Here is a 27645-nt window from a genome sequence, read left to right on the forward strand (position 1 = left end):
TGTATGTGTCAAAGATTCAACAATAACAAGAATACTCTGCCAGCATTCCATATATATATATATATATATATTTATTTATATATATATATACACACACATATATACACACATACACATCCCAGACAATGGACACAGAGTATGTGTGTATGTAAACACGTCTGCGTGTATGTGTATGCACACAAATTCTGGTACATTATCTAGGGGTTCATGGGCCTCCCTGAAGCCCAGCTGTGGACCCTAAGACCTCAAGATTAATAACCTATGCCTGTGTTGAGTAAACAAATGTGAGCCAACAAGTCTAAGATTTCTAGGACTTTACCTCCTTAAAATGACAAAGAAGTCCAATTCTGCTTTGCCTTCAAAGGTGTTAATCATACTCAAAGAAACAGCATTCATCCGAAATAATTACCACAGTATTCTCTTTGTTATCTGGGAAGCTACTCAAAGCATAAAGGGATTAACTGCTCTCAAAGTAAGGTCGTGGCTCTTTTCTGTTTCAAAGGTTTAAAACCTGAGGGATGGATGGCCTTCTGAGTCTGCCACAGTGACTTCACTCTGAATCTCTCCAGAGAGCTAATCACTAGACATCCTGACGCTGGCAACACAAACAAGCCACGCATTAGTCTGGCTAATGGAGGTACCGTCTGGTAGGACGGAGTCACTGCTCATTTTGTAAATTCTGACCCTCCTGCCTTCTTTGAGACCCTTGGCCTGCACTCGTGGCCTCTCTTCTCAAACTTCTTAAGGTGTATCAACTCCAGTGTTACGTCTGGTTGCTTTATTCTACGGTTAATGGATACAGGGTGCAGTTGCATAGGAGGAATAACTTCTAATGTTCTATGGCACAGTAGGGTAACTATGGTTGACAATAATTAATTGTATATTTCAATAGAGGTAGTAGAGAGGATTTTTAATTTTCTCAACACACAAAAAAATGAATGTTTGAGGTGATGGACATGCCAATTACCCTAATCTAATCATTACATATTGTATACAAGTATTGAAATATCACACTATGTCCCACAAATATTTATAATAATTACGTGTAAATTTTAAATTTTTAAATAAAAATAAACTAACCTCTTTCATAGTCTTTCTTGCTAATTATTTAATATAAGTTCACCATCTATATATGCCATATAGCTCAACCACCTGTCATACACTATTAAACATACATATAGTCTACATTCATTGTTCCTCAGACTCCAAGAATAAGTTAAAGCTAGAAAAACTATTGTCTGAAAGAATCATTTCTTTAATTTATTAAAGACACTTTTGAAATGTGACTTTTGGAACCACTGAGAGTTGTTTTTCATAGTTCTACAAAGTTTCCCAAATTCTAGATCTAAGGTAAGAGGAGCCTATACTAATCGCAAATACTAGACTTACCAATATTTTCTATTCCAATTTCAAAAAAAAAAAAAAAACTAATATTTCAAAATGATGAGCAGGCAAGAGTGAGATGGAAGTGAAATCCATCTAGAACAAGAAGAAAAACTTTTCAAGAAGTCAACATCCTTGGTTACTTTTCCTATGCCCCTGTGACTGGAAACCAGGACAGCACTGAAAGAGCAGGTCACCTTGGAAAGCAAAGACACCTCTAAAAATAAAAATCAACATTTCCAGGCTCTGCCATAATGGTTTCCTGGTACACAGAAAGACATGCCTGCTATTCTAACCCCACATGGGGGTTGTAGCAATTAATTATTCAACATTTGGAAAGTGCTTTGAAGATAAGATGCTAAGTGCTAAAAATCACCATCAATTTTTCGAAAACCACATTTAAAGTGAACTCACCAGGCTTACTGTTGGAAACCAAACCATTAGTGTAAGTTCATGTTTTCTTTTTCCATTTCATTTGGACCATTAGACCAAAGAGCCAACACTCATACGGGACTCTCCTTCCCTTTTGGTCAATCTTTAAATGTCTTGTGGGTAAAACACTAGTGTTAGATTTTTTGAGCAAATGTAAATTCTAATAATGTGGTTTTTCTGGAACTTATATAGAGTTTGCTTATTAGTTACCCTTCCTCTTCTGTCTTTTATTTAGGTTACATAATAAACAGCAACTCTACTAAACATTTCATTTGTAAAACTTTCTAAGTAGTTAAAATCTAGTTTAATATATTTGTCAATACTAGTTATTATTTAAACAAACATTTATTTATGTGTCTGTGACTGCTTAACATGTAAATGAACAATCTAAGAATTAAATACATTTTATAATATAAATGAAAGTAACAAGCCACTCTATTTAAACATAAAAATGTTTGGAATAGGCAATTTTTTTCATATTTATAATATATTTTGCATAGATTCATTCTAAAACTTGTAACTATGGCCTAAGATTGAGAATTTTTTCTTACCAAGAATAACCAGAACCATATAAAAACCCACTTTCATTCACAGAAGGAAGGAAAGAAAAAAGAAAGGCATTAGGTTATTTTTAATAGGGAGTCATGAACAAACCCACTGCAAAGCTGTAACTGTGGCCCACCTGGGATTAGAACAGAGTAGAAATCATTGTCACCTATTTTCATTTTGAAGACAATAAATAATGGCCTAAAATACTAGTTTTTTATTTCTTATCTCCTACACAGTGAAAGATCACCTATACAAATGTCATAATTTCACAGTTTTGAGAATTGAAAGGTATACTGGAATAAACTTGGACATGGACTTGTTTCCTATCAGAAAACAAGAGGGTTTTTCTAAAGAGGGTTTATGAATTTTAATCCCCAATATGCAATTTTAAAAGATATCTTTGGTTTTAGAGACGTTTTGTTCCATAGAGTTTTTACTGCTTGGTTTAGTAAGCTGTTTCTCCTCTGTGACTAAAAGATCTGACCAGAACAATTGTAGAGGAGAAGTTTATTTGAGAGCTCATGGTTTCAGAAGTCTTGGTCCACAGAAAGCTGGCTCCATACCTCAAGGCTCTAGGTGAGGCTGAACATCACAGTGAGGCTGAACATCACAGCGGGAGTGTGGCGGACAGAAGCACCTCACATCATGATGATCAGAAGGAAAGTAAGAAATTCCACGCTCCAGATACAAAATATATATCCTATAACCTCGCCCCAATTAACCACTTCCTCCAGTCACACCCCACATGCCACCAGGGATTAATTCACTGATTAGGTTAATACTCTCAACAGCCCAATCATTTCTCCTCTGAACCTTCTAGCATTATCTCACACGTGAGCTTTGGTGGGACACCTGATATCCAAACCATAACACCACTCATCATATTTAAAAATTAATACATTTTTAGACGTCTCTTGGTTAATCTTCAATCTTTTTACTTTTAAATAATCTTCAATACTTTTTACCCAAACCTCCTCCCCAATCAAATGTGGAAAAGAGATCTCAAATGCTTTAGACATTCCTAATCTCAACAGGAAAAAAATGCTGGATGCTGAAGTAAGATTTTCGACTTAAAAATACAGTTAATGTCAAAGAAGGTTAAGCTAAGATGAAATTTCTCATTGACTCACTTTGATGTTTAATACAATCCTCATCTTCTAAATATTGTATAATAAATATGAAGATACAATTATTTTTCATGATTCATTTCTAACATTCTCATTCCTTTAAAAGAAATTGAGAATAAGTACAAGTAAATGAAATTAAAACTAAAGAGGGAAATGTATTCAAGGAAGGCCTTTTTAAAAATCTTTCAGAGGGGGTGTCATTACTTCCTCCACTCTGCAGGCTAGGGTGTGCCACTAATGGTATTGGTACAAACATCAAGAACATGCACCCTATTTTAAAATGCTTTTGACATGTTTCTTAACTATCCCAAAGTTAAAAGTATAATTAAATATTCCTTTAAAAATAAATGTTTACCATATTGCAGGGAAGTCATTTCAAATAAAGCATTTTGCACCCATATGAATATGAAGGAGATAAAAGTTGTCCAAGGAAATTAGCCATGTCCTCAAGTGAATAAGAAATGAATTGGCAGAGGCTGAACCTCCATGAGAACATTACTTTGAATCAAAACCAAATTTCTAAAACACTCCAGGTGATCTGCTTTATATTTATGGAATTTAAATACTGAAACATTGAAAAGAATTATTCTGGAATGTTTAAGAAGAGAAGCAATTTCATTAAGTGTCAATGTTGTCTTTATTGATTTCATGTGGTAATGTTTAGATCTAGAACCAGAGTGGTAGGTAAGGCACAGACAGACCAAGACCATGAGGACCTTTGTCACGGGACACCATAACCTGGCAAGGAGTTCCTTTCATGGCACCTCTCCTCAGTTCACCGAATGGACTGACCCCATGTCAACTAGGGAGTTGCTATCTATATCTCTTTAAGGAAGGTTAAGAACTCATACACACACACATCCCAAAAGATTTCATTCTCTGTAAGTCTAAATCCTTCAACTTTCATCATTAGTAATTATTCCTTGTGCATCTTTCCAGTAAAAATTCAAAATGTAACTAGTATTAAAACACATAATACATTATTTCCTATTAGTATGTTATCAAGTGTCTTGCTCTTATTAAGAAATTAATAATGAGAGCATTAGTTTTCAAACTTATAAAGCAGTCATTTTATAAGGGAAAGTAAGGCATGATAAAGTCTGGTACGGTCTTAAAAACTAACACCTAACTCACACATACAATGTACTATATGCATTCTTCTAAGCATTATATATGCATTCACTTACTCAAGTCCTAGGAATTAAATGAGGCAGGTACGGATGAAGAACTGAAGCCCACAGTCATCAGTCACGAGGCACTACATATCTGGGTGCTGGGCTATGTTACCCTGATCTCCCCTTCAGAACTGAGGTGCTTCCCTGGATGGTAGGCATTCTGGCAGAGCTCAGACTTGCTCCATAAATTACCTTAGCCAAAGAGAGCCACCTGACCCAAGGTCAGACCCCTGGGCAAAGGCAGCCGACACTGGTTGATGTGGGATATAGTTGGGGCAACTCAAGGGTCTCCCCCAGCTCAGAACATCTGGTGGGATCAACTGAGGTCTCTGTTGCTATTGTCTCACATTCCCATTTCTCTCCCTGCCCAATCCAACTTTCTTCACTCCCCCGCAGGTATTGTTCCTCAACACAAGTCCCAGTAAACTTCCCGTACAATCTCAGAAAGCACTTCACTGGGAAACCAGCCTAAGTCAGTGGGAAGAGCAGGATTCAAGCCCAGACCCTCTAACTTCAGGGTCCATGCTCTTAACCAGCTCAGGGAAACACTGACACCCATTGAGGAGTCAGAAAACAACTCTGACAGGCCCCCAAAGCCAGGTGCTACAAAGAGGTCTTAGTAACAATAACAATTTTACTGCAAAACCGAAGAATATCAGCAACCTTCTCAAGACCCTCACATGTGCTGGGGGTCTACTAGCTGTACTCAGTACCCATCTTCTCATATCCTTCTACTTGGGCATCTTGATCGATGGCATGGGCCACTTGAAAATGCCACATTCCTGCCCAGGTTACATTTATTCACTCTTTTGTTTATCGTTTATGTTGTAAAGAGGGTGTCACCACTATGTTTACAGTGATTAAGGCATAGTGACAACAACTCCATCTCCAGTCCTGAGATCCTCTCTGAATGTGTAATAAAGCTCAAGATAGATGAATTAAAGGGAAAATCATATCTAATATGTCATTAAGACAGGAGATGAGTGTGTGCAATTCATTTTGAAATGATGTACATCAAAAAAAAACATTTTAAGAGGATTTTAGTTTGGACACTAAATTAGGTAAGCTTCAATAATCAGAAAATTCTACTAAAGCAAATACTTCATACTTCATAGCAGATAAACAGACCACTCCTGCAATTTAAGCAGACAGGCTCACAATTTCCCATCATCAGGCTCCTCAAAAATATGATTTCCCCTTCCTTGATTCCAGACTTTTCCTGGTACCAACAGCCCCAATGCAGGTACTCACATCATCCCCCAAATGTCATCAGAGTTCCATTACATCCCATATCACTGGACAACCACCTTAGAACTGAATCCCTCACTTTGTACAAAAGATGAAGAAGTTATTCTTCCAGCTTCTGACTCAAGTAGCAACCTGTTTGAAGCCTGGCCACAGGCTCTAATCTTTTCTCTGCTGCTCTGGTTTTTATATAAAGGACACTATGTTGCTCATATGCAAGAGTCCAACCATCACAGAAGCAAAAGCTACAGGCCAAATGGGAATATACCTCACCAGACTCTCCAAGTCCTCTGTTTAATTTGTGAACACAGTATTACATGGGAGAAAGTTATACGGCACAATGATTTTTAAACTTATACCAAATAAAACATTTCATTTATCTGGGAAATCAAACATTTCAGATTAGTAAGATTATCTAAAATGAATCCAGAAACAAAAGTATTGATTTCAATTCAGAAATAATATCCAATTGCATCTTATCAGTAGCAAGGCGGACCTGATTCAGAGAAATTTTACAAGGTGGTCTAAGTGCTCATTTTATAACCTCAGGGGTAATGATGCACATACACTAGTGAAGCTGGTCAAGGTCAAGAGCTGAGATAAGATTTGCTGAAGCAGGTAACCTCTTCAGGAACTGTCATGTGGGGTCAGACCCCAATCTTCTAGACCAACATTCAGTACCATCTGACAGCAATATCAAAGGACAGGAAATTCTCTACCAAATGATAAGTGATTTGAACAATGTTCTCTGAAAAGAGGATAACCCTGTGTAAAAAGTCCCAGATAAAGAGAGAATAGCTACCCAAAAGATTGTCTATTTATCAAATATGTCCATCTCCTTTTTTAAATTGTGTGAATATAAAATTCACCTAAAGATTTACTCTGGACTGTCTGTTAGATAAGTCAGTTTCTCTTCTTGGGGTGAAAAGCTGCTCAATATAATACCAACTATATAAACTTACACTTTTCTATTTATGCTAAACCTAATTCTCTCAGTTATAAGTGGTATTCTAACATTCTTGGATCTGTGGGAAATGTTCATGATATTGTAGGATTCAGTGAATCTCCCTTCAGATTTCACATTTTTGTTCAAGACCATAAGCATTCACATAGTTCTCCACTATCCTAAAAAAAAAAAAAAAAAAAAAAAAAAAAAAAAAAAAAAAAACTCCTCTATATTTATAATGTGCAGTGTGCTTTTCAAGACCTTTCCAATAATGTCTATCTTGAGGTGCAGGATCAAACTTTCAAGGGAACATCCTTAAGGTTCAGATACACAGACAAACTGACACATAGCCATTAAAGACCCCTATTAAGGAATAATAATTGAACCCAAATATGTGTTTGAGTGTAATATCCATCAATATACTAAAGAAGAGTGAAATATCTAAATCTCATTGGAAATATTATAAAAAATAATATATAAAATACCTATTCTAAAACATCTCAATGTATCATATATTTAAATATATTTTGTTAGGCAAATTAATATACACCTAACATAGATAAATCATACAATAATATTCTCTCCTCTGTATATAAAATCCACACTATCACTGTGCCCTAACACCTGTCCTATAAATGAGTTCCCTCACTCAATAATACTTGTAGCATATCTTCCAAAGATTTTATGGGAACAGTATCTGGATTTAAAACTCCTAGTTCAGTATGATCAATATAAAAAAAAAATAATTTGCATGTAGCAAACCCCAAGTTCACAAAGATGTGGATGAATAAGTGAATGACTCCACATGACCTTCCACATGAGCACCTTTTTCAAATGACACAAACAGTAAGTGAGCATAATTCTGCATGTTAATCAATGGTTATATATGTATGTTTATATATGTAATCAGTGATTAATGAATAAGAACAAATATTTCTTCAGAGAATACATAAAAATTATATAATCCATATAAATCTTTTTAGGTAATTGCCTTTTAGGAATCTTAAAAGTGGTATTCATTGGGAGAAGTTGGGCAAAGGGTATTAAAAAAACTCTGTACTATATTTTTACTACTTCCTGTGAATCTAGTTATTTCAAAAATAGATTTTTTTAATATTTTCAGTTGTAGATGGACACAATACCATTATTCTATTTATTTGTTTTTATGTGGTGCTGAGCATCAAACCCAGTGCCTCACATGTAAAGTGCTCTACCACTGAGCCACAACCCCAGCCCAAAAGATTTCTTTAAAAAACTGCTACCAACTCATTTTTAATCTCAAATAAATTGTAAGTACAATTATGTCCAATTTTGAGAACAAATAAAATACAGTCATATCAAAATAGGTTAATTTATCTAGGGAACTATAACATATCACAAACGTAACAAAGTTTCTCCCAAAAGTTACTGGATTCTAAACTTCATTACAACAGATTTCAAGAGAAATGTCTGAAAGACCTGAGAGTAATGATTCACAGCTACCACACCAGGGGGGCACAGCCAGAAGTTGAGCTGAGATAAAGTTGGGTGAGATAAATGGGCACCTCTGATTGGTCTGTCAGGATTTTTAAAGTGACTGCCTATCATTCCATGAAGTACTTCATGTTGTAGAATACACTGGCCACTATGAGGACCACAAAAGAGAAGCTCGTGAAGGTTGAGGGCACAAATAGTAGAACAGGGACAACATGAACACACGAAATAGTTAAAGGGCAGCACAAAGCAGTAAGCACTAAAGTGATCAATTAAAGTACGGAATTCACTGCCTAAAGTTTTGGCAGCAAAAACATATCAGTGCTTGAACTATATTTTCTTCTGATGTTTTTGGATGACTGTTTTTGTTTCATTTCTTAATGCATTTTTCAAGGGAAATTATCTGATCTCATTTATCTAAATCGTTTGAGACATTTCCTATCTGCCTTCTCTCTTTTCCCTGGCAAAGAAGCTCAACTTGTAAAAGTGCAAACGTGTGAGCTGTGTGTTTCTGCTTAATCTGTTAATGCTCAGCAATTTTCTAAAGGCGATTGTAATCAGTACTTTAGCAAACTCCCTACCATGAGGCCCTTTTCTCTGCTAACATCATGAATGCTCATCTCACATTCCTAAGGACACAGTCTCCAGAGGTCAAAGGAATGAAGGAATTTGCAGAGCAGTTCAGCTGCAGTGTCCTGCTGCAGCTGCAGTCATGCCACACATGAGGGGAGAGTCTCAGGGGTACAGCCATCAACACTCAAGCTTCCATTAAACTTTCAATCTAACTGATGGCCTCCCTGAGTCCTTACTCAGAGCAAGCATGCTTCACCAAGTAACAGTTTCAGGACTTCATTCACAGTCCTCCTGTGAAAACCCTGATTTAAGTACAGTAGGATTATTCAAAAAGGTCAAGAGACAATAGATTTCCATGCTGAAGAGCACAAGAAATGGAAGAGCTAATTCTGTTCCTTTTTGATATCAGTTCAGATATATAACTGATATGATCCTACTCTTTCGACAATTATCCTTCCCTAAATCCATGATACCTTTTTTTTTAAGTCTTATGTGCTGAATGGACACCCAAATGAGGACCCTTGTTTCTAGCTTTAAGCAACATCCAGACATGCCTGGGTGCATTTGTTTTAAAATGACCCAGTTTAACTTCTTGAAGGAATGTAATCACCCAGAACAAAAGATGAGGTTTTCTGAAACTCACTATTTTTAAAATAGTAGTTTAACAAGGCTCACCATAATTGCTCTTTGTATTTATTTCAATTTTCCATAGCATTATGTCTGTAACAAAAAACAAAGTCTGCCTGCTATTCCAGATGATTCCATTTTCCACTACATCAGCTACATTTGTACATAGTGTACCACAAGAGGTACACTACCTAAAATGTGAACATCCTTCTCCCATGTATACTGACATGTTATCCTGAAGGAATGTGTTACACATTGAGTACCCTGGGTACCACAAAATAGTTGTACTTAAATGATCAGAGCAAAGTAACCACCAACTCTATAAATAAATAAATACATAAATAGCCCAAATACAAAACAAAAAAAGATATCAGTCCTTGGGTTAGAAAATCTAATTAGATTTCCACATAAAAATCCAAGTTCCTTTTACCACAAGTCTGGCTTTGTATTGTTTAAAAGAGCACTATGTAATTCTCCAAAAGAAAAATCATACAAATTTTAATTCAATTTAATTTAAAAATAAAAATAATATGCCACTCAACCATTTTTCAGATAAGAAAAAAAGAAAGTCACAGAGTCAAGTCAATAGCTGAGAAGCAGACCTTTCAAAGAGTTAAAAAGGGTTGCTTCACACAAATGTTTGTAATGGAGTATGCTGCCCATTTACTTTAATATTATAATTAACAAAATATTATAATTAACAAATCTGAGAAATGCTTTACCCATACTAAATTGGAAAGGCTCTATATAAGCTTCAGTTTTCAACTATTATCATACTTAAAAGTTCCATTCTGCATGAAATATGGTTTCCAAGGTATCAGCACTGGAGAACCCACCACAACATTTTAAATCTAGAAATTTGTTGGCCAGCATTCTAATTATAGAAGCTAAAAATATTCAGCATGTAGGCTTTGGGGGATCACCCATGGAGTGAAGAGCAGTGTAATCATTTTCAAGAGTTCTCCAGGTCCAGTGCGTGTTACTTGGGGGCACAGATTTAATATGAACCATATAGTGAAATGAGTGATCTCAAACTGCCAGCTATTAGACTCAGTTTTTCAATCTAATTTTTGATAACCCCTATTCCCTACTCAGTTATAGCAATAAAAAAGTACAAGTCCTAGAGGGGAAAAGAAAAAATGGAAAACACAGTTTGAGTCACTCCAAGTAAGAGCTTGAGAAAGATCTTAACTGTGTTGTTCATTCATTCAGCCAACTAACATTTATTAGTATGCCAGGAACTGTTCTCAGAGGTGGCACAATTCAACTCAAGAATAAAGAATGGTGTAGAATCCAAAAATAATAATAACTACCATATGTATAGCTGTTTACAGTTATAAACAAGGTTTCATAAGCATCACCACCAGTCCCTTGTAATTCCTTTGTGAATTAGGTTTTACCATCAGTTTAATAATGAAAAAATAGAAACACAGTTGATTTTTTAAAAAATCAACTAGTAAAGTAAAAGAGCTGAATCTTCAACTTGTGCACCTTCCAAATGCAAATTTCCATCAGTCACTGTGCAACACAACATTACAAGATGCTCTACTTGTGTGTTAAGCACAAGGACAAGTGTTGTGAGTTTTTGTGTGTTGTGTTAAAGCTGTTTTGTAGATTTTCAACTTTTAAAAGACAGGGTTTCATAGATCTAGACTATGATAGTTACAAGTTAAAAAGTTTCTAATCTCTTTACCCACTTACTTTACTTATTTAGATGGAAGCAATGGTGAATGCGTCTGCCTGGTTAGCTGAGTTTTCTAAATAAATAAGAGAAGTTAACTACTCAAGTATTAAAATCTTCCTTACTTGGGATAAAATATTAGACAAAAACTTTATGAGCAAAAAAATTGAATGAGTCCACCACACAGAATGTAACCAATAAACATGTAAAATGGTAACCTCAAAATGCAAATTAAAATCAAGATCAGTAGAGTAGAACAAGCAGATCAGGAGGAGGGAGAAACAGAGGAAAGGGAAGGTACCAGGGAAAGAGGCTGATCCAATTATTTCAAGTACATACACAAATATGGCACAATGAATCCCACCGTTATGTATCATTAAGATACACCAATAAAAAAGAGAATAAAAGAATGTGAAACAACTATACATCTACCAGAACAGTTAAAATTAAAAAGGTAATACCAGGTGTTTATTAAGGACGCAAAAGACAAAACTCTCATACAATGCTGATAGGAGTGTGAATCTGTACCAAGAAGTTAGTACATCTACTAAAACTGACACAGTGATTCAACACACAGCACACACGATTGAAATTCTAGCATATTTACTAAAGGATATATATAAGAATGTTCATAGCAGCACAATTTCTAACAGCCAAAAACTGGAACCAACCCAAGGGTCCATCAAAAGTGAAATGGATAAATACATTGTGGCATTCTCAGAAGATGAAACAAGATAGAGCAATAAGAATAAAGTTTGTGAGACTCTTCTTGGTTGCTTCAAACCATCATTTCACACAAGACTAGGTTGAGTCTCGCAAACATCATGTTTAGCAAAAGAAAATGAACACAGGAACATATACAATGTGATTCACTTATAGAAAGTTCAGTAACAGGTCGAAGTAACCTGTAGTCTCAGAAGTCTGAAGTTATCTTTGGGGAAAGTAATGACTTGCAGGGGAAGTGGAGAGGAGGCTTCTGATGCTGGCAATGGTTTAACATCATGGTCTTGGTGCTGGTTACATTGATGTATTCACTCAGGTACATCTCTGAGCTGTTTACTGATGACTTAATGACATTTGCAATTTTCTGAATACATGTTGTATTTCAATAAAAACTTAAACTGAGAGCTGGGGATGTGGCTCAGTGGTAGAATGCTTGCCTAGCACATGTAAGGCCCTGAGTTCAATCCCCAGCACCTCAAAAAAATAAAAAATAAATAAATAGGAAGGAAGGAAAGAGGAAGAAAAGAAAGGAGAAAGGAAGGGAGAAGAGAGGGTGTAATAAAGTGATGTTATCAGTTCTACACCTAAACTGTCCTTAAACCTCCCCGGACTTCAATTCTTTACTTCTGGTTCCAGTACTACCAAGTTGTCCAATGGTACTTTCAATGTTTTCCAGGGGCTGATGCCCACTTCTATCTCCTACTTTGCAGTTACTGTTTGCTATGAGAGCAGAGACCTTACAATCTATCCTATTAGAATTTATGTTTGTTAAGATTAAGCAGACTCTGAGAAATATCCCAAGAGTGAAGTGAATTCTCTTGAATGTATGTTCCTTTTTTTCCCTCAGTTTGCCTACTTGGAGATTTTTTACTGAAGAATATGTTAAATAAATGAATGTTTTACAAGATCTATCAGTGATGCTAGATCTCCAGGTCAAAGCTAGAATTAACCAGAAGTCCAGGTCTCTCAAGTATACTTATTTGAGAATAATATATTAGTATAAGAGTATAAAGGAGAACATTAATCAGTGAATATATTTACAAAAAAGTAAAAAAATTAACAACTTTTACTGAAGGCATTATGAGTAGATTTTCTAGTTGTGTCACTTATAGAACACAACAGTTTTAAAAAGTCCATTCCCTTCTTAGTTTGCATTTTTAATCATTTTTATTTTTAAAAACCCCCCAAAGTATAATAGAACTTTTATGTAAGGCTTTTTTGGGTTTCTAATATGGAAATTCAAGTTAATCGAGAAAATTCTTTTTCCACACAATTACCCGCAAAGAAAATATATACATATATATAAGTCCGTGGTTATTTATTTCCCTTAACATCCTAATTTCATATAATTTTTTCCTGTGTTAATTCTACATGAAAAACCACTATTAGTTTTCAAGATTGGAGCTAATATTGGTATACCCAAACTGAAAATTCTTTACTAGCAAAACGCCCTTGGCATTGCAGGATCTGAGGCAAGAGGGTGCTGCTGATGATGGAATGGCTTGAAATGGAGACCACCACTTTGCAGCAGGATAAACTTTCATCTGCTCATCTTCTGCTGTGACTAAATGGGACATTTTTCCATTTCATGACAGTCATTCAATAATTATGTATCACTAGTCAAAAGATAACACGTCTATTCTTACCTCCACCAACAATTTTCTCTTAAGAAAAGCAAACAAAGTTCTCTGCACCTTAATTTCCTCATCTTCTCAATAAATATAATAATCCCTTGCATCTAATCCATTTTCAAGAAAGAAGAGCAAGATGATGTTTTGGCTCATGCAAACAACTACAGATGAGCAGGTTTCACCATTACTCTTTCTACCACACCTTTTTTGAATATATAACTTAATCCAGAGGCAAGCAAGACAATATATCAAGGAGTAAAATTATAAACATAATGAAGACCAGAAGAAAAAGTTTTCTCTTATTTGCACAGCAGATAAAGAAAGCCATCACCATTTATACCCTCACCATCTTTTTGATACCTGTTTGAAATGCCATTGCACTGTTGAGACTAGAGAAATGCACTAAAATTCATTGTCTCAAAATCATTATGACAGTAGCAAATATGCCTTGAGCTAAAATGAAACTGGCCATCTGTACTAATCTGTGTGCATGTGTGTGTGTGTGTGTGTGTGTGTGTGTGTGTGAAATGCACATTAGACAGAACAACTGAGCAAAAGGGAATCCATCTCTAGAACTAGAAAAATAAATAAAGGCATACATTTCTGAGTATATGAAATAACTTCATGTTAAGATAGTAGCGTACTTTCTGATTGATGACATAATCTTATTAAGTGTTTAAATATTGGGAGAAAATGTATCTGTAATTCAACTTAACTCGGACCTTATATGAAAAAAAAATTATTCTTCTCTTCCCCTAACATTTCCACATGCAAAGTAGTAAAATCTACTTTTGTAAAATCTCACTAACTTCCAGGATATTCCATAACTATCCATTTTGCTAAATAATTTCCTAAAAATTACATAAATTTCATAAATTATAACTCATCCTGGGAAACAGCATCAACTGAGGTATGAGTTCTGCTTCTAGCTCTTTCTTTGTATTCTGATTCCTCCATTTAGCCATAAAAAAAAAACCTTAGAAACTTTAATTATCATGAAATTTTCCTCTTCTCAGTCTGTTCATCCCAATCTCAATCTTATTACCTTTCAACTCCTGTTTTAGATTTTATTTCTATTGTTTAAAATGAATACAAAGAAACTTCAAGAAACAAGCTGATGATGAGCCTCATCACATTTCAGTCCTGGCAAATTCTCTCAAGACTCCTCTCCCCTAACAGTAGTAGTCCTCCTGGACTGCAGCGCCCTCAGAGGCAGGCAGAGAAACCTGATTATCTCCTTGATTCACTGGCTAATGTGTGTATTTCCTTTCCTTAAATGCTGTTTTCCTTTAAGATGCAAGCTATGGCCAGACTACCTTGCTTGTTATCAGAACACAAGATCAGAACCTCAAAATTGTACTTGCCAGAGCTCAGTGAAAAATGAGATTACTACCAGGGCATGCTGGAAGTTGTCCCAAAGGTTACCCAATGTCTAACCCATTTTTTCCTCTAAATACAAAATGTTTTCTAATAATTCGAAAGGATAAAATAATGATACTAACATTTAAGGTTATTTTATGGTGACAAAATGAACTAAAAAATACATCACTAGAAAATAAGAATACAATCTGATTGGTTAATCTTACACACACACACACACACACACACACACACTTATATATATCCAGAAATAAGCTATTTAAATGACACCTCATTAAAAAAAAAAAACTTATTTTGAGAAGCACTCAACTACAAACTTAGGGGTTTCTTAAGAAGTTTTCTGTTTTCTCAAACATACCTAGGACCATCAAAATACTCCATCTTATCCTTCTTACCCCTACCCCTGTAAATGCCCTATACCTCAACAGCTCATAAAAATACTACTTTCCCATCTCTATCTATACTTGTGGCAGTTTTATATCATTTTCCCCAGACACTCTAAAGTTAAAACAATTCCAGTTCAAGAATTAACATAGAGACCAAAATCCTATCACTACTTTTAACTTTAAAATGAAAGTAAAAGTTTTTTCTCAGTAATGAAAACTATAGGAAAATAAACAGGCACATTTCCTTTGCATGTAGTTATACCAGTAACCTCAATCTAACTACAAAAATGACCATGAAATTATTTAAATGTTAATGGGATAGATGCAAGGAGGGGTTCTTAGAAACAGTTCCAGAAGACATTACACTGGTCAAAAGAAGCCTGTAAATACTGCTCTGACTGCATGGAAGACTCCATTAAAGTCAGAATGAAATAAACCCTAATAGGCAAAATATACTTTTAATTCAGGTGCTATTTCAACTCTAAGTCCCAGATACAAAAAGGGGGTAAGAGGAAGTACAGTACAATGCAGTGCCTCTTAGGAAAAAATAGTTCCAGATTTGAGACAATGTGTTCAGTACAGTCCAGAGTCCATGACTTTTAATTAGGAGCAACTTTCTCCAGCACTGATGTGAAAATGGGAGAAGTGGAGAAAGTAATCCAAAGCAGTTACTGCGCTTCAGTCCAGACTGGAAAGTTTGCTGCAGGCAATGGTGCTAGGGTAGGGCCTTGAGAAAGAGTAAGAGGTAGAAAAAAAGTTTTACAAAGACCTGATAAATGCTCTACAATGTTGGTACAGAAGTAGAACTGCTTTCTTCTCCACCTTTATAAGTACAGTTTTTTTTTTTTTTTCCTTATGTTCTTTAAGAACTTTTTTTCTTTATGGTGCTTGCTGCAGATTGCTGATGTAGTTCCCAATTCCTGCCTTCCTTTAGTGACTGTTATTAACAGACTGCCAAAGGCTGAGTGAAATGCACTTAAGAAGAAAGAAACCACCTATCTTTGCCAAGATGCACATGCTGCCCAGTACCTGAGGAAGAGCTCTGCTAACGCTGGCCAAGAGAAATGCCAGTTTAACCTCTGCCTCCTCCTTCCAAATCCATTGCAAATAAATGTGTGTGTGCCACTTGCAGAGAATCTGCCTGACTCACCCCCACCGCCTTCGGCGTGCCAGAGAGAGATGTGAATGCTCGGTACTGGAGCGGTCAGTGAAGTGGGGGCCGCGGCCTCGGTGGCACTGAGTTCCCCAGGCTTCCCCCTCTGATGTGTCTGGGTATGCGTCCCCCTTAGGCAGGTGCCTGGCCACACTGCGACCACCCAGGCTCACAGGAACACACGTGTCACTGCGCCCGAGCCAGCCAGTCAGTCGTACACCAACCCCACAATCCTGATAACAACACCCAGTTACGCGAAGGGAGCTAGGTGGTGGAGGGTGCGGGGAACAAGACCACCCCAACTCTTCCTGTAAACGCTAAGAAGAAAAAAAAAGTACTTTTCCGCGGAAGCAGCCTGCACACGTCGCGGGAACCCAGCCCAGGGGATGCCCGGCCCGCAACTGACCTCTCTCCCTCCCCCGAGCGCGTAGAGACCGCCTGCGCGCCCTCCAGGACCAGCCCCCGGCCCCTCGCCCGCCGCCTCGTTAGGCAGGGGACTCGGCCGACACACCCGCCCCCGAGCCGGCCGGGCGCTTACCTCCTAGGATCCGGCTTCCGTCGCTCCTCCAGTTTGGCGGCGGAGTGTGTAGCTGCAGCGGCTGCCGCCGCCGCCGCCGCCGCCGCTGCCGCCGCTTTCGCTGCCACCACGGCCGCTGCCGCCACCAGAGCGCTGGCCGGCGCGCCGCCGGGGTTGAAGGCTGGGGGCCCGCGGGGTCCTGGGAGGCGTGGGCCCGGCGCGCGGCGGCGCAGAGCCGGGGGAAGTTGTCGGTGCGAGGCACAGAGCGAGCGGGGCGCGAGTCACCCGCTCCCAAGTAGTCACAACTTTGCTGCCTGGTTGGGGGAGCGCTCCGGGGCGGAGAGAGGCAAGCGCGACAGAGCGGGGCGAGAGGGTCTTCGGAGCAAGCTGCACTAGAACCTGAATGGCCCGAGAGGCAGCGGGAGAAGGTGGCGCGGGGGGAATGTCTACACGGCCCGCGTGGTGCGCGGAGAGTGAGGGTGTACGGGCGCGGGCGTCTACTCTACTTTGCCTCCTGCAGCTTCTGCATATTTATGGGGATCTCCGATGTAACTGCCAGTGGCTAACACTGCAGCAGTGGTGCCCCGTCCGGGCGCCCCTCGGCAACAAACCGGGAGACGGGGAAAGTGGCAGCAACTGTGCCGCGAGCGCGAGCCCGCGATCCATATTTAAAGCCGCGAGTGGCCTCGGCCGGCCCCCTGCCCTGCCCTCGCTCGCTCCCGCCCGCCTGGCCCCCACCGCTCCCTGCTGCCGATCGGCGTCAGCCGCCTGGGCATCCGCGGCGGCAGGGAGGGGCCTCGCGCCGCGCCGCCTCCGCCGGGGGCTCTGGATCTGCGCGCTGCACCCGCCCGCAGCTGACCCAACACCCAGGTCCCGACCGGCCGCTCTCGCCTCCCTAGGTTCTTTCTCTCCTGACCTGAGCGGGCAGCTAGGTCAGCCTTACTTGCGCGAGCCCTACTCACAAGAGTTCCCTGCTGGGGATTGCCTGAAGTTGCAAGCATTTCCCAGCCCTAGATCATTCTTGAAGCTACTTTATAAAACTTGAGGTGTATTGGTAAGTAGAGTACGGCCAGCACCCAGTATAGACAATATTCAATCTTTAGCAAATGATGTCTGGGCACATCGAGGTTCTCAGGCTTGACCTTCGTTTATGTCACTAATTGCTTTTGTCTTCCTCTGGAGTTAAGATTCCTAACACTCTTAGTCATCCAAGGGGGGTTCTTGAGATTTCAAAATGATCATGAGTATTTACTCTGTTCTTCAGTCTAATTAATGAGATTTAAGTACCCTTTGCCAAGCAAATAATAATAATAACATATCAGTGACCCAGCACCATTATGATCAGTTAAGTAACCCATTAAGATATGAACAGATTGTCAACACAGACACAATCTAATGTTCTGGAAACTTCTACCGAGTAGTAGCCACTTAATGAATTTGAGGCACACAATTTATGATGCAAGTTCATACGCATTTTCTATTAATGCACATTATATATGTGTGGAAGTCACTAATCAAACTGCACTTTCAGTTGTAGAGCCACCGAAACACATCCCAAGAAAATAATTTTCCATACTGACTGGCCGCTCCTGGTTCCACAACTTTCTTCAATACAATGCTATAGATAATAAGATGGGAGGGGGAATATTAGGGGTAGAGGAGAAATAAATTTGAGAAAGAGATATTCTTTATTCTTTTTTTCAGTATTTCAAAGTGAAAGAGATTCATGGTGTCTCAAAAGGGCTTGGGAAGCAGATATAGAGCTTGTAGTTTTCAAAAACCTGTGTGTTTAAAATTCCTAATCAATGCTCCAAAAGTACTAAAAGCTGCCTGATGTCTGAAATTAAAATGTACTTATGTCATATGTTGGGCTGTTGTCACATCTGGCTCACATATATGTTCACACATTCTACATTTCCCACTGCAGTGACATGAGAAATTCAAAACCCAAGATAAAACAAAGATTGAGCTTTAAAACTTTCCCTTAAGTCATTATATTTTCTCTCCAGGCTAATGTTAAAATTAACTGTCATTTCCTGGACACAACAAGAATCAGCAACCCCAAAGTAAGTTCACAGGCAAAAAGAAATCACTTTTGTATTAAGAATTTGCCACTGCTATTAAGCAGTTTTTCACACTGTGGATTATGTATTTCAACATAGCTGGCAATTTCTCATTATAATCTTGAACCAACCATGAATAGTCAGCTTTGGTGAATGTTTGAGAAAGGAAAAGTGCAGTAAACACATTTTCCAGGCATTCTGCAGCAAAATACCTCAAAATGTCCTCACACAAGATGGACAGGTAACACTTGGAGGCATTTCACTATCAAGATTGGCAAGATTTTACCATAAAAGAGGTATAGAGTTTGTAAAGTAGGAGGATAGGAAAAGAGAATGAGAGCATTCTGGGGGATATTTGGAATGTGTCTTAATAAGAAAAAGTGCTGTCTTTGGCAAGGATCCAGCAACCTCTGGTATCATTCTCACTACTTGATGTTTGCTATCCCACAATTAAAAGAACATGTTCTATTTCCTTTCCTATTGATTATTGTCCAGTAATTGAGATACATGTGTTTTCCCTTTGAAAGGTAATTGATTAACTTTTCTTGTTCACTCTGCATGTGGCTACCTTTCCTGTTGCTTTTCCGGGTGAGAACAATGAATCCTGAGATTTTTTTTTTTCGCCAACCCTAAAAACTTTGTATGGACTTTGAGTCTTGTAAGTCCAAAGAAAGACTTATTTGTTCTCTTTATTTAAGAGTTGACACAGGTTGATGACAAAAAGAATGAACAGAAAATTTGATGGAGTTGGAAAAAACAGTATAAGTAATCTTTACTAATAATGGTTTGTTTACTTTTTAATCAATAACTCTCTGTGCTTAATGACTTTCTGGAGTACCAACCCACTATTTAGCTTATTAATCAAGTTTCTTTCCTATCATTCAAGGTCCTAATAGGCACCTAAGGAAAACAGAAAGGAGGAAGAACCTTTGGTTCAGTGACAAGCACCATCTAGTGGCAGCAGGTGATGAAGCCTCTTGACAACAGGACTCGACTGAAAGTTTTTTCATAGGTAGTCAAAAGCATTTCTGGTCTCATATATTCGTGGCACTCTATGACTCTAAAACAAAAATGTCGTATGTAGTAAAACAACACAACTCATAAGCCCTGTATTGATTATCTAACAGATATAGGGGACAGCTCGGACCTGCAGATAGGATTATTATCATAAAAATTTCTCAATATTTGTGTGATTTTTAAATAGGTTCTTAAAGACTTTTGCATTTAAGTTTCCTCATTACATAAAATAAAAAGAGTAATGGTTTGTCACTAGATAATTATTTTGTTCAACATATAACAAAACTCAAATACAACCATTATATTTGAATTTTTTCATTATTCTGTTTTATGAGGACAAAAAATAAAAATATCATTGCATGTTTATCCTGGAGTTATAAAAATTATAACATTCACATACATCTCATACTGGAAATAAACAGAAAGGTGGTAGAAGGTATGTTATATCTTATTGCTATAGACTTGAGAGAATGATTAGAAATGTTTCTCAATATCAAGTCCTTCTTAAATATGTGACTCACTGGTGGCACTTTGACACATATTTGCTATACAGAATAGAGGTTTTCTTTGTGCCATATTTATTTTGAGTCATACATGTTTTGTTATTAAGCAATATTATAACAATGATCATTGAAGTTGTCATTCTATAACAATTTAGTCAACTGCTTCATTATCTAGGAGTAAGAAAAAAATCACTTTTTCTTATTCTTCAAACAGCCTGGTATGACACTGAAGATAGATAGATGATAGATAAGTAGGTAGATAGATCACTAAAGGCCTCATTATTGCTTCACTTATACTCTAGAAAGTGCATATTCAATCTGCCAAATTCCTGAATAAATTCAACTAACCTAGATTTATAATCTACATTCCCTTCTACAAACCCAAAGTTTAAAAATAACTGCAATCCCTTTTTATGAGACAAGAAGGAAGGTGAAAACACTTTTTGCAAGCTGTCAGCATGGCATGAGTTGGAGAAATAATTTTATTTGGCTAAACATGTGTCATAAGTTGCTTCACAGTTTTAACAACTAAGCTCTCAACCATATCCAACTGTTATTTTAAAAACACATGCCTAAAACCAAATATTAGAAAAGACACTTAACTTCTAAAAAACAGGAGCCGTTCTCTCTCTGTTAATATCAAGGAAGGCAAGTTATTCAACCTTTCTGGGCCTCAATTTCTTCAGCAGTATAATCAAGGGACTTCAGTTACCCCACAATTCAATAACTCTAATAGGATATTAGAATAATTTCCTCTAATAAAATCTGAACAATACAGTGACAGAGAAACATGCAAATCTTTCAGAAGTGTTATTGATGCATTTATCATTGAATGCTCTGTTTAGTAACCTTAGGCCAGTGTTTCAGCCTCTTCCTCCTACAGGAATTCTCCCATGGATCACAATAACACAGGACATAGGTCTCTCTGTTTGGAATGGGAAAGGAACACATAAAACAAGCTACTAAGCCACTAAAGCATACATATGTTCCTAGTTAAAAAGATTGTCTGGTTTTAGGTAAGATAATGGAGAGAATTATGTCAGGCTTCTCTGCCAGAACAGAGTCGTTGTGTGTGTGTATGTGTGTGTATGTGTGTGTGTGTGTGTGTGTATTTTCACACTAGCCACTTCCCAGACACAGACAGGTGCTTGTTCCTTTGTATCCTGCTGGCCTCCCACCTCCTTGGGAGATGAATAAACCCAGATGGTAGGCTGTTCTAAAGCCGTTCTTCCTTTTCTGCCTGTGGACTGAGTCATGTGGATCCAACTGTTCCATTGCTTGGAGACAGGTTTCCCTGCGGGCTGACCCAACACTGGATCAAACTGGATTGTAACCATTCACATCCCACTGATCTGCTCCCCAGACCAGGCCTATCCTGGAGACCACAAAACACCTGGTTCTCCTTGCAAGTAACAAAACAAGTGACTCGCCAAGTACACATCTGCCGGACTGATCAGCTTATGGGAAACGCTGAAAGATGGAAATCAGAATGTTAAAAGTTGCCTCCTTTTTCTCCCTCTCTTTAGGGAAAAAAACATTCTGAAAAAAATTTCTCTTATGGTTTTCCAATTTCTTACTCCTGCGCAACGACTGTTCAGTTCCACACAGAACATGGAACAGGATTGGGTCATCCACACAATCAACAAGTATTTAAGAACCTACTTCCTTTGTGTCAAGGACTCTTCTAGTTGATGGTTTCCTAGAACAAGCAAAGTCCCTGCTTTGTGGAGCTGACAGTTAAACAAATGGACAAGATCATTTCCATTATCTTTAAATGCTTAATGCCATGAAGTGGCATACACACTGCAAATAGTGTGACCGGCCATCCCAGCTTCCAGCACTAGTTTATTCCTATTGTTGCTCTGAAATGATAATAGCATTCCCTTCATGCTCAAAAGTGAAATATTGTGGAGAAATGTTAGAGCACCCTAGCTCTAGGAGAAATAAAACAGTGATATGCGGGAGGCTGCCCGGGAAGGGGAGAGCTGCTTCAAGGGGTTCTTAGGGAAGTCACCTCTGAGACGATGCTGCACACAAATCTGGATGATGAGACAATGAAAATGTTTGACAGCAACTTGGCAGAACAAATTGCACCTGAAAGTGCCTGACGCATAGTAGGAACTTAGTATCTCATTACATGTAAAAATGATTGATCATATTTACTCTTTTCTGGAACATTTTAATGTTAATTAAGAAGAAAGTCTTCTTATCCAAATATATATTTTATTAAGACAGATTTCAGGTGCCACAAATTCTTTAAGACACCATTCTTCTTCCCTGATAACTTTTAAAACTATAACCACGTATTTATTTGCACATGCCTAAAGTATCTCTTGAAGGATACACAAGCAAATAAAAGCACTGTTCCCCTCCAGGGAGGGGAAGTAGATGATTGTGGCATTCACACAGGAAGGAAGACTTTTCACTGAATTGTTTCTCCTGTTTTTGAATTTTAACCATGAGGATAAAGTGCTTATTTTTTATTTAAATTTGAAATTAAAATATATAAATAACCCCTATTTACATGCCTAATGACATTTTTCTGTATAAGTCATTTAAAGATAAACCCATATGATGGACAGTGAGATTAGTATCTTTACACACTATGACACAGTGGCTGATGACATGCCAGTGACAGGACTGGAATGTCTCACCTTTTCATGGTTACTGGATGCTGTTGAGTGCCGACACTATTCCCTCAGTGCCTGCCTGGCCTCCACTCAAATCAGTGTTGTGCAAACAAAAATATCTTCTGAAAGATATTACCATTTTCTTGCACAAATAAAAACTATACAAAAACTTAAAATAACATTTTATCAAGCAACTTGATTAGAGCAGTTTTTGATTTCAAAAACTCAAAACTTATTCCATTATTAAAGCAATGTAGTCTCATTATTTTAATAAGTTATAAAATAAAAATAGATGAATAGTAGTGAAAACTCTTTCACAGAAGACCACTTATATTTTCACATATTTACTTTGCCTAATTTACATTTATGGTTTTTGGTTGATTGTATTATATATTTTAAAACTGTTATGGTTGTTGAGACTAATTTGGAGTAAAAATAGTCTCTCTTGGCCTAAAACACAAGCTTTAAGAAATATGGCTAGAGACGGGCTCCATGGTGTACCCTTGTAATCCCAGTGACTTGGGAGGCTGAGGCAGGAGGATCACAAGTTCAAAGCCAGCCTTAGCAACTTAGTGAGGCCCTGAGGAACTTAGTGAGACACTGTCTCAAAATAAAAAAGAAAAAGGGCTGGGGATGTGGCTCAGTGGTCAAACACCCCTAACTTCAATCCCTGGTACCTCCCCCCGCCCAAAAAAGAAAGAAATGCGGCTAGAAAAAAAGGTAGTTAATCTGATTTTGGCTCCATCTTTTCCGATCTAGTTAAAGACGGATGCACTCTTATCTCAGCACAAATCCAGATTTGCCCTTCATTTATGAAAATTCAGATGGAACAGGTTCTCTGTTAACGTTTTCCACTATCTAGCAATGAAAATATTGATATCCCCACTAACAATATTAATAACAATCGCTAGCACCTATAGAGCTTTTGTCACGTTTCAGGGACAAAATTTTTAACTCATTCAATATTACAATACCTATTTTTGGTAGTGATTTTCACTCACTTTCGGAAGAAGATACATGGCTTTCAAAACTCCCTATGTTTCATGCACGATCAACACTGTTTCACTTTTCCTTCAAGTTAGAAGTTTAGAATTGGAGTTGGCCTTTTTCTGGGACCATAAACATCTGATCCAGAAGAGTGAGCTAATTACTGCGAAAATCCACAGAATATCAGATGTAAATTATACCTACCTCTTAAATTTCAACAGAACCTGAGAGCACATATGTAACTATATCAACATCTGAGAACTTAGCTATCCAAAAACAGAATGTTGGACTTTGGAGACACTATGCTTGGAAACAATATTTTATTTTCTTTTATCATGGCTACATTTTATCATGGCTATTTGTAATGAGATTTTACGGGTTTTCTCTTCAAACTAAAATTACATTTATGTGCTTTCTATCCACAATCCACAGGGCACTTGGAAGAAATACAACATGTAGATGTGAAAGCCATTAGTAATGTCTCATGAACTAGTGACACCACAGTGTTTGCTTATAATGTGACTCTTCCACTTTTCACTTTTCATATTAGAAGAAGGAGGGGAGGGAAATCTTGACATTCTGGAGGGTTTTGGCTTTTTGTTGCGGGGAGGGGGCGTGTTTTGTTTTTTGCGCTTTTCTCTCTCTCTCTCTCTCTCTCTTTGATATCAGGACTTGAACCCAGAGGCATTTAACCACTGAGTCACATCCCCAGCTCTTTTTATTTTTTATTTTGAGAGCGCATCTTGCTAAGTGCTCAGGACATTGCCAAGATGCTGAGTCTGACTTTGAATTCACAATCCTCCTGCCTCGGCCTCCCAAGCCAGTGGATTTCAGCTGTACAGCACCACACCCAGCATGTTCTGGAGTTCTTGTTTTGGTAGATAGGCAGGGATCTGGAATAAGAAATGTTCATCCCTAAATTAAAGTTTGAGGCTTTGATCTCTGTTTACAAAAAAAAAAAAAATAACATTTCACTTAGAATTACACGGAAATTGGTGACAAATGCCAACATGTCTCCTTTCATTCAGTAATTCTTATTTAAACCCAAAAAAGTTTAGAATTTTGTAAAAATTTGTCAGAACATATCTGTGCTAGCATATGTAATGGTAAATCAGAAACTCAAAAGGGGAGATTATTCTCAAATTATTGATATGTAAATTACTTTCCTCTCTGAGTATTTGATTAACTTTGATGCCCAGATCACCTCTTGGTACTCACATTTTTTCATTGGTTTAGCAATGTCTTGGAACCAACAGCCTAGTATCCCAGTCCGGGGAAGGTGTTAAAATAAACTCAAAAAAGGAAGAAAGAATAAGATGCAAATGGAGCAAAGTCAAGAGTGCTGGACAGCTCTCTCTGCCCAGTCAGTGGCCCTCAAACTCTATTACTGTTTTTTTTTTTTTTCTAATTAAATTAATATACAAAAAGTATTGACTCTTTACTTAACACTTTGTCTATTCTGGCAAGAGTAAAAGACAGTCCACTTAGGGAAACAACTATTCGAAAGCTTCTGCTGACACTGCAGTTACTATTTGGAATGAAGTACAAAGTAATCAAGTAGATGGAGGTGATTTTTCAGAGAATACCAAAGAAAACATTACATACTAGGTGAAGTGGTGCTGTACTAACAAACTGCTTTCATAGTCTTCCTTTAGCATAGACCATCAGGCAAGGAAAATGGAAACAGTCCAGTATCATACTAAAATAATTAATCTGATAAACTCAATGCTGCACTCAGTAATTAATAATAGCTTCTTTTCATCAAGAACTTCCTAATTTTCATAGAAACCTTGCATAATAGTGTAGGGGATGCACCCTAATGGTGGCTGCACCCTCGTGACAACCTCTTCCTCATACGTGGCACTGCCTGATCCACCAACAGTTTACCCGGACTTCTTTGTACTGCCACTCTCCCCAGGAAACTGAAAAATGTGTTTGTACCCAGCAACTCCCTGATTGGCCTGCTCATCTCCACCCGCTACTGTTTGGGATTGGTTAGCAGCAGTTCCGTGAACGTGATCAGCTCATGCTTGCCATTTAGTCCTATGGGACTCTCTCCCTCGTGAATTCCCCATACCTTGCTGACCTTTAAGCTGATTGGTTCCCATCTAGCCCCCACCCTACATAAAAGCTGTGTGATTTCCTCAATAAATGAGTTCCTGCTGTGCTTCGTGCGCTGACAGACCTCCCGGCTCTGGTGGGTTTCCATTGCCGCGGACACTCATCATCCTGCTCGGCCCTGTATTCTCCTCAGGCGGGCCCTGAGGAGATACATCGGACCTTGTTGCTCAACAGGGAGCAACATAATAGTACAAAAATTATCTCTATCATGCAGTTGAAAAAACAGGCTCAGAAATATCAAGTGACTGACCTCAGGTCATTCAAGTACCAAAGTTATAGAGGCAGGGTTCTGAATGGCCTAAGTCCATGCTCCATCCACTGCACCATGCTTCCTCATTCTACCCTAGGAGACACATGGAGAAAGTTAAGAATACTTGGTCCCTGGGCCTCTGATAACCTCTGCACTGCCTACCTTCACACTCCTTCCTCCCCATACCCCTGTCATCAGTCTAGCCTGCACACAAAGCCAGGTTAATTTTCCTAAAGCACTATTTTCATTACCTTCCTTCCCTCCCTCAAACAACAACAACAACAAAAAAAAAAAAAAAAAAAAACAGGACAAGTTCAATAGTTCTTCATCAACCATTGAAAGAAGTGCAAATATTTTAGCTTAAAGTTAGTAACCTTTCATGATCTGGTTTCAACCAGTTGTATTTGCCACTGATCCCAGGTGCAGCTTGATACTCCATTTAGCCCAAACTTTTCACTATTTCTTGATCATGCTTTTTATTTCTGGGTTCCAGTCCCTTGCTCATGCTATTTATTATACCAGGAATGCCTTTGTTTCCTCCACCTTCAACTATTGAAAACGTTGTTTTTAAACATCCAGTTCAAATTGCAACCTAATCTTGATTATCTTCTCTGATGAGTTCAGCCCTACAGGCCTCTATCTCCTCCCTACTGGTAACACTTAAGTTGAGCCACTTCCATGTCACTTATACCATCACCATGTATTGAGGCTTTTGGTGTATTTTCCTTTTTTCGATTACTAAATTGTATGCACTATAAAAGTAGGAAATGTGTCTTCAACATTTTTACATTGTTTAATCTCCTTTAGTACAGTCCCATGCATATAATGGGCACTTGTTAAAAACTGAATAAATGGAATAATGAATAAATTAAGGTTTGGTTTAGTTAACATCTATAAGTCATTGTACAAATTAGTTCAAACAGAGTAAGAACCCCCTTGAAAAGTCAGTTTGAACCCCAAAAGCACTTGGAAGTTTTTATTTTTCTGTGGCTATTAAAAGTCATCTTTTATGTCCAGTCATGGGCTTGTGTAAAATATGGATAAGTTTTCATGAGGAATTAGACTTAAACATA

The 27645-nt window shown here is 38.0% G+C and overlaps 1 protein-coding gene across 2 annotated transcripts in view; it reads right to left on the minus strand.

Annotated features, from left to right (window-relative positions):
* The window catches only part of Slc4a4 (solute carrier family 4 member 4), a 424936-nt gene that overhangs the window by 312985 nt on the left and 84306 nt on the right, over positions 1–27645 (minus strand). The window contains exon 1 of one of the 2 annotated variants that reach the window (XM_047565891.1): positions 17023–17622. The exons of the other annotated variant lie outside the window; for it this stretch is intronic. The gene's annotated coding sequence lies outside the window, so the exon portion shown is untranslated. Of the gene's footprint in view, positions 1–17022; positions 17623–27645 lie in introns of those variants that run through there. 2 annotated transcript variants of the gene reach the window in all.

Source organism: Sciurus carolinensis, chromosome 10 (genome assembly GCF_902686445.1).
Source record: "Sciurus carolinensis chromosome 10, mSciCar1.2, whole genome shotgun sequence".
Lineage (NCBI taxonomy): Eukaryota > Metazoa > Chordata > Mammalia > Rodentia > Sciuridae > Sciurus > Sciurus carolinensis.